Genomic DNA, 9741 nt, shown 5'->3' on the forward strand with positions numbered 1-9741 from the left:
CGTGCAACACTCGTTTTTATTCGCGTGCAATATCATTCGCGGACATGTACAGAAGTACAGCAAGCAGGGCCCATATGTGCACATGAGCAGCATTTATTGGCAGCGACGCAGTTTTAGAAACTTATACCGCTGCCTTTGCGCTTCCCTCTCTTTGTTGAGGCCCTTGACAAAAAAACGAAACCTTAAGAGAACATAAAACTTTACAACGGTAGATAAAACTGCCTTTTCATGCTCTGAGCAGCCAAGTTGAGGAAAAGACAGTGTCTGTAGCTGACTCGAAAATTCAACTAAACTCATTTCACGGAGCTTGTTTTTACTAAAAAAACACAGTAAAGGCATCTTCCATGGCCTTTACAGCAGTTGACAAGCTCTGGCTGGGGTACACTAGGCCCCCATTGTCAAAATGGCTAGTAAAGTACGAAGCGGCGTCGGCACTTGCTTCAGCTTTGCTTACACATAGGCAGCCTGCACAGTCTGTGAACAACAGTTCTCAGCAATGATCTTTCTTGCCACGTAGCCTAGTAGTGTAGTAGATCAAAGCACTGTGGCTCTTCTTCTCTATGCACGATGCATGGTCACTGCTAGACACGACAGCTTGAACTACATCTTCAGCTTCACTGACGTTTCGGTGGTCAAGAAGGTCATCTATTTTGTCTGAAAGGAACTTACTCGTAGTTTCACACACCTCCTTTGGGCTCAGCAGTGCTTTGATTACGTCTGGGGTGCAGTTCACTCCTCTAGGTGGCTTTGCCAGGTTGTAGAATGCGAGTAAATTCACAGTCATCAGAAACTGTGACACTGTCGGATGGTCGTTTTTACAGCCAGACGACTGTCTAATTATACCAAAAAGGTTTTCAAGCTTATCCTTGCTTAATCTGGATGTTAAAAGATACTTGAAACCCACAGTCGACGTCAGGTAGGACAACAAGCCAAGTGTACTCTTGATGGTAACCCTTAGACCAGCAGACATGCTTTCTGTAAGAAAACCACCACCAGCTGGTTTTGCAGTTTGCTCCCATTCCTGCAGATACTCTAGGAAGCCTTTCAGAAATTGCACATTTGGACTGTCAGGCTTGAGTGCCTTCTCGCTTGTTCGCGATGTCATAACACGAATCAGGCGATTCATTTCTTTTACGAAATCTACTGTCGGCTGCACGGTCCTATGTGAGGCTTCAATGTGTTCTCTATAAATGAAAAGTCCTTTGATGACCTGGTCGCTGAAGAGCTGAAATGCGATGTCCACTTTCATTTTTTCAAAGCAGTTTGGCTTAAGGTGTGCATTTGTCAGGCTTGGCATAACTTTCAGTGTAACATTTTCTCGATCCGCTTCGAAGGCTGCTAGTACAATACCAATGTGAACATGCCCAGCTGGTGTCAGGTATCCTTTTCCAACAAATCCATTTCTCACATTCTTCAAAAGGTGTGGAAAATCTGACAAAAAATAGAGCTACCTTTTAGGATCCACTGGGTGTTTGGTGCTGCTCCGAACGTGGCTTGGAGAACCTTTGAAAAAAGAAAAAAAAACTTGCGATCAGTTTCTTCATCACAATATTTAAACATTAGAAACATGAAATCTGCACTAGCACCATGCACACTCTAAACAATCTTGCATTTTGCGTGAAAAACAGCCTTACCCTGTATTCCAAACAGCCGCCACATGCTCCTATTCCAGCTGGCGCCGTCGCATGTTATGCAATCCACGAACAGACCAGCCTTTTCCGCAAGGACTGTGGTTTCCAAAATGATTTTCGCCAGTGTTGGGGCCTTCACATTGCCCTTTGAGGCAAAAACACCGAGGATTTGCGTCCATTTTCCTGCGGAAAGGTAATCTCTCACAAATGTACGTGCGTTTTTTACGTATAAAGTTGCGAACTGTAACCAAGAGAAAAAAAAAACTTTACCAGTAAATGGCTGAAACAGCACAATCATCCCATGGTCTGCCAGCACATTCTTCTGGTCAGCAGGTGTATGACCTCCAAGGTCAACAAAGCCTTCAATATCCCCTGAATTGTAAAAAAAGCACAAGAAAAACACCTTGTTTTATGCGCAGACATCTCTCAACACAGATCAGAATATGACAAAGGTGATAAACCAGCATAAAAAGAAACACGTGCTAAAAGACTTGACGATCGAATATTACCAGAGCACTGCACGGTTCGAGCAATATTGTAGTGCTTAGCAGAACATCGTATTTTTCTCATACTGTAAAAGCTCGCTAATTCGTGCTTCAATGGACCGGAAAAAATGTTCGCATAGTCTGAAATTAAGTTCGAACTATCGAATGACCTCGAAAAAAAAACTGACAAGAACCGCTTGCATCGCGGTAAATTTATTTGGTGAAAGACTTGGCAGTAGTTGCTTGTTATTTTAGATGAGAACGGCGCAACAATCACTATTTTTAGCGGTGGAGCTCTGCCGCTAGTGCATCGCACGCCGCAAGCGCGGAAGATTCACGGGCGATGAATACGGCATTGCTCAGCAGCTTCGAAGCGGCAAGAAAAAAATGTGGATAGGGAAGATTAGCGAAACAGCCAACCAACGCTATAAACGGCGCGTGGCTGGGTTTGGCTGGCTGGCTAGTGCGGTTGGGCGTACGTTTCAGAAAAGCAAAATCGAAACTATCAGTGTGTCCGCTCTTGTAGATGAGGCCGTCCGTCTGCCATCACGCCTGCCGTTCAGCGCAAGTCAGAGGTGCGCGAGTTATTCTGCAGCACAGAATTCAGCTTTGAGGAGGAATATTTGGACGACCGCTTGCCGAACCGATACCTGTATGCACACAACCTCCTTTGGGAACCCGTTCGAATTAACCGGTGCGAGACCCGTAGCTTCCGAAACAGCGAGCGTGCAACGCCATAGACTTGCATAGCGTTGGCCGGGACCGCGCCGGCAGTTCGAATTATGCGGATTTTCGCATTGCGGGGTTTGAATCAAAGAGCTTTTACCGTATACACAGAACGGTCCAAGAATTCATTGCAGCTATACTCACCAGCTTATTTCACATTTAGGTGCTCCGAAAGCTTTATTTCGTCAATGACGAGGCCACCGTGACGACTGTAAGCATCCATGGTCTTTGTTTTTTCATTTAGGGCATCGAAGACCTTTGTACTGAGAAGCGCTGTAGGTACTTTTTCAGGCAAGTTCGCCCTGGCAGAACCATAATAGACTGTCTGCGGAGATGTTCATACAACTTCGGGCTTCGCATCCTCATCAGCATACATTCTAAAATCCACTCATCATCGTATCGAATTCGCTTGTGTGATTTTCGCCTTGCAGCAAGGAAACAACTATTTACAACCAGCTGCTGCTTTGAGGGAAGAGATTTAATTAATTTTGCTGTTAAATGTATCTTCACTAAGAGCCTCATTTCGCTCTTTCATGTGAGCCACCTGTATCCTTGCATTTGCCAATCTTCTCTTGGTTCTTGACAGGCTTCGAGAAATGTTCCTGCACTGTTTCTTTTCATCAGATTTTCTGGCAATTTCACTTGTGCTTTTCTTTTTTCTGCACGCTTGGTTTTGAGCCAGAATCCTTTGGTACTTGCAGAAAGCGCAGGATTCACCTTCAGACCTCACAGATAATGGACACTTCTCATAAAAAATCATGCCTTTGTAGGAGGTGTGCTTTCCTGAGGCCGGCTTTATGCCGCATCCATCACAAAGACTTGTCAAGGCAACTTCCTTGATCAAAGTTTCGGCCTCTTCGCAAGTTGTGACGATGTGTTTTGACTTTTCCCTTCCCCTGAGGTAAACCGTGGCTACCATTGATTGTCCATCAAGTAATGGCTTTGCAAATGCTACCATCTTTTCAATGAAGAGGTTAGCGAAGTTATTTTTTTCAGCCTCACAATAGGCGTACGCTAATGAATCGAATGTCACGGATGGCACTTTCATCCATGTCACTGGAATAGCGACGTTGGAGAATGGATGGAGACGATCATTGGTTGTTCGTGGTCGTTCGTCACCAGCATTTTGCGCTTCGCCAGCGCTTCCTTCTGCAGAAACACAGCGTGGGGTGGTGCACTTTTCAGTTACTGCAGCTCCGCTGTTGGTGTCAGATGCCTCCATGCTCACCGATTCAGCGTTATCAATGCCTGAGCACAACTCGGAGGCTTCCGACGCAGCACGCCTGTGACGCTTTGCTGGAGGCTCTTGCTGGCACAGATTTCTAGTTTTTCTTTTAGCTGACACTTTAGGCAGAATGTGTTCTCGGTAATGCGTGAATATCGAAGGCACGGCGTCGGGTTTCAGGCGCGGTTTATCGCGGGGAAGCTCGCTGGTAACACCATTTACGCTTACACTGAATGTGCGCTCGATACAACTGCTCTCAAAATGTTTCTCGCAAACCACAGCAGCTGGCGTCAGCCTTCTGTCCTCTCTTTTGATGTTTCTTTCCCATTCTGCAAGCCGCGCAGCATCAGATGGTGCAGTAAACATGGAAACACGTTCCTTGTTCGAGCGGTAACCGCTTTTACACATTGGCACAAAGCAAGTCTTCTCTTTGCACTGTCGCTTTGGCTTTGACATCTTTTTTGTGCAGTCACATGTAGCTCGTTTAGTGGTGGACACGGGAAAAAAACAATCGAGAGCTCAGTGCATGATTTGACTACACGGTGAAAGCACGCAGAACGGATACACGCACGCACAGAACGCGTGCACAAAACCGACGAAATCACCACAGAACTGCTCGGAGGAGCGGATGCGTCGACTTTCATGTGCAAAGAGCCACACAGGACAACATACACTGCACCTCAGTCAACAAAATTTCGTGCACAAACAGGTTAATCGCGCTCGCACAAGACCAGGTCACTGCCTTCCGAAGCGAGAAAACCGCGTCGTCTGCTGCGGCAGCACCCTCCTGACAAGCAGCGCCCTCTGCCGCCATCGGTGGGCTTTCATTGCAAACGGTGCCACCTGCTCCCATTGCGCAGCGCTGGCGCTCGGCACACTAGCCAGTATATTCTAGGGCCGGAGCTGCAGCAGCGGAAGTTCTGGTTACGTCACTGATCTGCACTAGGGAACTGGATGCCACAACAGACGCCCGAAAGTGAAGCCACCAGAAGTTGGTCGGCTTGTCCCGGAAGTCAGCCTTTGGCAGTGCACGAAACCGGACCTCAGCATGGTTTTTCAGTTTCAGTTCTCGTTTTCCACTTAGCATTTTGTCTTTTTCGACGTTCTCGTCTTTTTTCATGACAATGCCCAACTGTTGCTCCGTCAACTGCACGAGGAGAGTAGCATAGTCCTCGGGAAAGACGTTTCAAAAATAAGGGGCCTTTGCATCGCTATGGGACGACACTAGCAGACGACATAACGTCACAGTACGTTCGGAGCCTCGTCTGCTCAACTCTGTGTCGTCCCGTTGCGCTCTTTGTTGTGATGCACGTTGTCGCGCTCGAAGCCCAAGTTACACCATCAATGGGGGATAAATTTAAGAAAGAATATGTGGAAACGTTCATTAGGCAGCCGACTTTGCAGTGACCATTTTAGCGAATAATGTTTAGACCCAACCGGAGTGAGGGTGAGGCCACAATCTGGTGGGGTGCCGTCGGTGTTGGTTCACATAAGCGCGCCCAAAAAGTACATGGTACTACTTTTTCGACGGATTGTATCAAGTACTGTTTCGTACTGTCGCAAATTATGCCCGAATGGGCTTTTATTCGTGATGCTTGGTGCAGCTTGACTCCTAGCAGTGCTTGTTACATGCGCTGCTGCATTCGACTTTCTCGTCAGTCGTATTCTCTCGTGATGTGTAGATGAAACATGGCTGTGCTATAGAGTTAGATTAAAAGCACGTCTCGAAGGTAAATGGCACGTACACTATAAAGCGCTAAACATCACCTGTAATCGATGAGAAGAGACATCGTCTGCCACCAACCCGAAATTAAAACAGCGGCAGCTGTATAACGAGTGGCTCTTCGAGTGTCAGGATTTCCGCGCCATTGCCTTTTACACGAAAATTTGTTTTCAAGATGACCTTAATTGTCTAATCGTCATTTCACTACGTCTCCTAATTACGCTCGATCGGAAGGCAAGAACCAGAAAAGAGTATCGTACGTATGCTCCGGCCTTGCCGTGGGTTTTACAACATTGGGCCTCTTCTATAAGCTCTGACTGCCCACTGGCTGATTGTGGGTTACAAGGACGCGGAGCCATCCCGATTGGCACTGGAGCTTCATTGGACATCCGCAGGACGTCTCAGGATGTCCACGGGAGTTTCAGTGCCCATCGGGATTGAGGCGCTCGATTTCCTCGGACTGCCCCGCGGCGCACTTCGGGTACGTGGCTGCCCAGAACATGTTCGTTTTTTTTTTATTGTGACAGTGTGCCTACTGGCTGGATGAGCGCGGTTTCGGGCTGCCGCCGGGCAGCCAGACTTTCCAGGACGATTCTATATATGCTGGCAGTGCATGCATGCTCGGACAACTAGCAGACAACAGACAGGTGGTATGGTAGCGGGAAGTGGTTGTGGCCATTTTTATATATATACTAGAAGGACCGCAGTTCTTCGTGCGATGTTTCGCGATTTGTTTTGCATACGTGTGTGTGATCCAAGTTCAATCATCTCACCACCTCGGAAGCACAAATTTTCGCTTCATATTATGATAGCAAAGATATGCACAAAATATTTCTGCTGTTAATTTCGTGCGCCCAGCTCATATTGCGATGGTGTTCGAGGCCTTTCACGAGAGCGGCCGCAGATTCCCGCTCCCAGAACGCGCGCATATACAGCTAGTATTGTGCGTTTTTTGTCCTGAAGACTTTCAAAAGTTTCCCCACCTCAACCGCTGGCTCATTTGCGATGAAACTGCACATAGAGCTTGCGTATTATGGCAACTTTTGTATCGCAGCAAGTTTGGCAACGGTACTTACTTAGCTGAGCCGTGCATGATGCGAAAACGTAATCGTCTACGTAGAGATCGGCGAAGCAAAACCCGCAGACGACGTTTCGCTGAATTGCGGCAGTGGCGCCTTCTGTGTTTGGCAGTCAAAAGCGTCACAACAAGGCCGCCGAGGCAAGAAGCGCGGGCCCTTTGATTATGCCGTTCCGGCCGTTTCGTCTGCTTCAACTGAAGCGCTTACAAAATTTTCGGCTAATTGAGCGGAAAAAATATCAGAACAACTGATTTAATGCTTGATTGATTGAAACACAGGTTCTTTATTAAAAGCCCTCACCAGCACATTGCTCGAGGCATCTATGCGGGCATATATGTGGCCACACAGCTTTCACATTACGGCAGCCATTAAGGTGCGCTGATTCTGTCGTCGTCAACTGTCGTACAGCTTGATGTTCGTGCCTTCTGCCACAAATGCTTAAAACATCTGAGAAGAACCGTACGCATGCATCTCCTCGTACGTTTCTGGCTAATTAAGGAAATAAAGAGAATTTTCCAGCGCAGATCATCATGCAAGCAAATGCGCCGCCGACACGCAGTGCAGGGTTGTAGCGCCTTTCATTCAAGTGCTAGCCTCTACGGTAAAGCTGTTTTACATACAGATACGATACGCAGCTAAATTTGTACAGTACACCCACTTTCTCTAGAGGAGCGTACGCTCTTTGACAAGAAGCGATTATCAGCTGGTTGAACGTTCAACCAGCTGGACGCTAATTTTGTCGAGATTATGCGTGCATTCCTCACCGGCAGCAAAAGATAGCGGCTGATAGACTACAATTGAACAGAACGTGTCCTGATTATTTCTGATTACAGGCTCGGAAATGAGATTCCGCGGCAATTTGTGTTTTGTTCGATCGCAAGCTGATCGAGACTTGTGTTCAGCATGCAGCGAAGGATAAGTTCAAGGTAGAGGACCTCCTTGAAATTTTGGAAGGACTGGGCATTTCAGTAGACCCCACTAAAACAACAGAAGCGACTTTGGTGCCAGCAACTGTGCCAGCCGGTGCTCAGCAAGGCACCGGCTGAGAAGAGGACATGAATTTTTTGGGGAGTGTAGAATACATATGTGTCTTAATTCGGAGGAATTTCCACAAGAAGTCCAGTAGCTCCCAACTTCTACGTGACAGGCCCACCATTTTCGGAAGAATCACCTTGCTCTTCTACACCATTTTCGGAAGAATGACCTTGCTCTTCTACAGGCCAACAAGGAAGGTGGCTTCACAGTGCTCTTTCAGGATTTATTTCAAGAAAAAGCCAAGATTTCCGTGAGTAGGAATTTTAAGGCCGTATCACTGAAGCCGTCCAAGGTGAAGAACAGAGCACTTGCTCTTTTCTAAGATCTCAACCTGCAAAAACTGGCTGAACAGGTCATGCGGAGCGATTTGAATGTTCTGCAAGAGTTTTCTTCACCGATAGTTAAGACTCATAAAGATTTATGTCCATTCAGGGCCATTAATTGTTACAGACAGGGGAAGCTGGCAGGCACATGTCAGCAACTTCCTTAAAACCCATTTGAGCGACCTCAAACCAGAAGATCCTTTCAAAATCACAGGGTCTGATCACCTGGTGAATGTGTTAAAATCTGGTGTCGCAGGTGCCAACTGTGCCTTGTCCATTGATGTGGAAGAGTTGTTCAATTCGGTACCCCATGAAGAACTTTTCAGTGCAGTTAGCGAACTGATCGATGTTGGCGGCGCTGTTGGGTTTCAGAATTCCTGTGGCATATCTCCTGATTCCTTTCTTTACCTGCTTAGTTTTTATCTGGGTTCCACTATTGTTTCCTTTGACGATGGCTTATATGTTCAGAAGAAAGGTATTTGTATTGGTTCCAGTGTGACACCTGTGCTTTGTGAAATTTTTCTTGGCCATTTGGACCGCATGCTCAAGCTTAAGCTCACTCTTCCCTTCATTGTAAATGTTTTTAGATATGTTGATGATTTTTTAATTATTTTAAAACTTTCACCCAATGACGAGCTATCTGAAGTAGCTGATGAGGTTTTAGTTGGTTTTTCCAGTTGCTCTAGCTCTCTTAAATTTACCCTCGAGCTACCCCAGGATCATTCAATCTAGTTTGTAGGCTTGAAGCTATTTTTTAGTCATTCTGAACATGCGTGCTGGGCCTTCCAACCCAGGTCTAAAAAAGCCTTGTTGCCCTTCGATTCTTCCCACTCTAAGGTGATAAAGAGGGGTGTAGCCTCTTCATGTCTGCGATCAGCGCTTTTAAAGCCATGTGTACATAAACTGCACTCTTGTTTTGCCTGCCAGGTGGAGCGGCTGGAAAACGCAGGCTTTTCGAATCCACTGTTACGATCGAGCAGTTGCTGAATCCCTTGTCAATAAGCTCCGCCAGACTGACAAGACCCTCTCCCAGGAAAGGGCTTTCCAGAAAAAATATGCAGTTCGTTCCCTACTTGCATAAGATTTCACACCACATCAAGAAAATTTCAGGCAGATATGGGATTGACCTAGTTTTTTCAGCGCCATGCAAACTTTCGAAACTGTGTGCAGTGGTGGGGGAGGGGAACGCAAAACAAGGCAAGTGTGCAAAGAAGCGCTTAGAAAAGAATAAGCGTGTAGAATGTACAACAGGCGTCATCTATAAGATCCCTCTCAGGTGTGGCCGTACTTATATCGGGTAGACAGGCAGATTCATTAATGATCGTTTAAGAGAGCATGCCCGTTCCTTAGAGGAGGCTGGTGGCTCAAATCTGCCAGCACACTGTCGCAGTTGTGAAGGTTGTTGCTCTTATTTGAGCCGCACACAGATAATAGGAAGAAGGAAGGGTCAACTTGAAAGAGAGATCGTAGAGGCAGTGGCCATTTTGCGTTCACAACCTGAAGAATGTGTTAGC

At 46.6% G+C, this 9741-nt stretch overlaps 1 long non-coding RNA gene across 1 annotated transcript; it reads right to left on the reverse strand.

Annotated features, from left to right (window-relative positions):
- Window positions 1-62: 62 nt before the first annotated feature.
- LOC144109965 (uncharacterized) lies at window positions 63-6900 on the reverse strand. Its single transcript, XR_013309660.1, has 4 exons — window positions 6867-6900; window positions 1902-2003; window positions 1635-1814; window positions 63-1503 (listed from the first exon to the last, which is right to left on the reverse strand). It is a non-coding gene; the product is annotated as an uncharacterized LOC144109965 (long non-coding RNA).
- Between the last annotated feature and the right edge of the window lie 2841 nt (window positions 6901-9741).

This window comes from Amblyomma americanum, chromosome 11, assembly GCF_052857255.1.
Source record: "Amblyomma americanum isolate KBUSLIRL-KWMA chromosome 11, ASM5285725v1, whole genome shotgun sequence".
Taxonomy (NCBI): domain Eukaryota; kingdom Metazoa; phylum Arthropoda; class Arachnida; order Ixodida; family Ixodidae; genus Amblyomma; species Amblyomma americanum.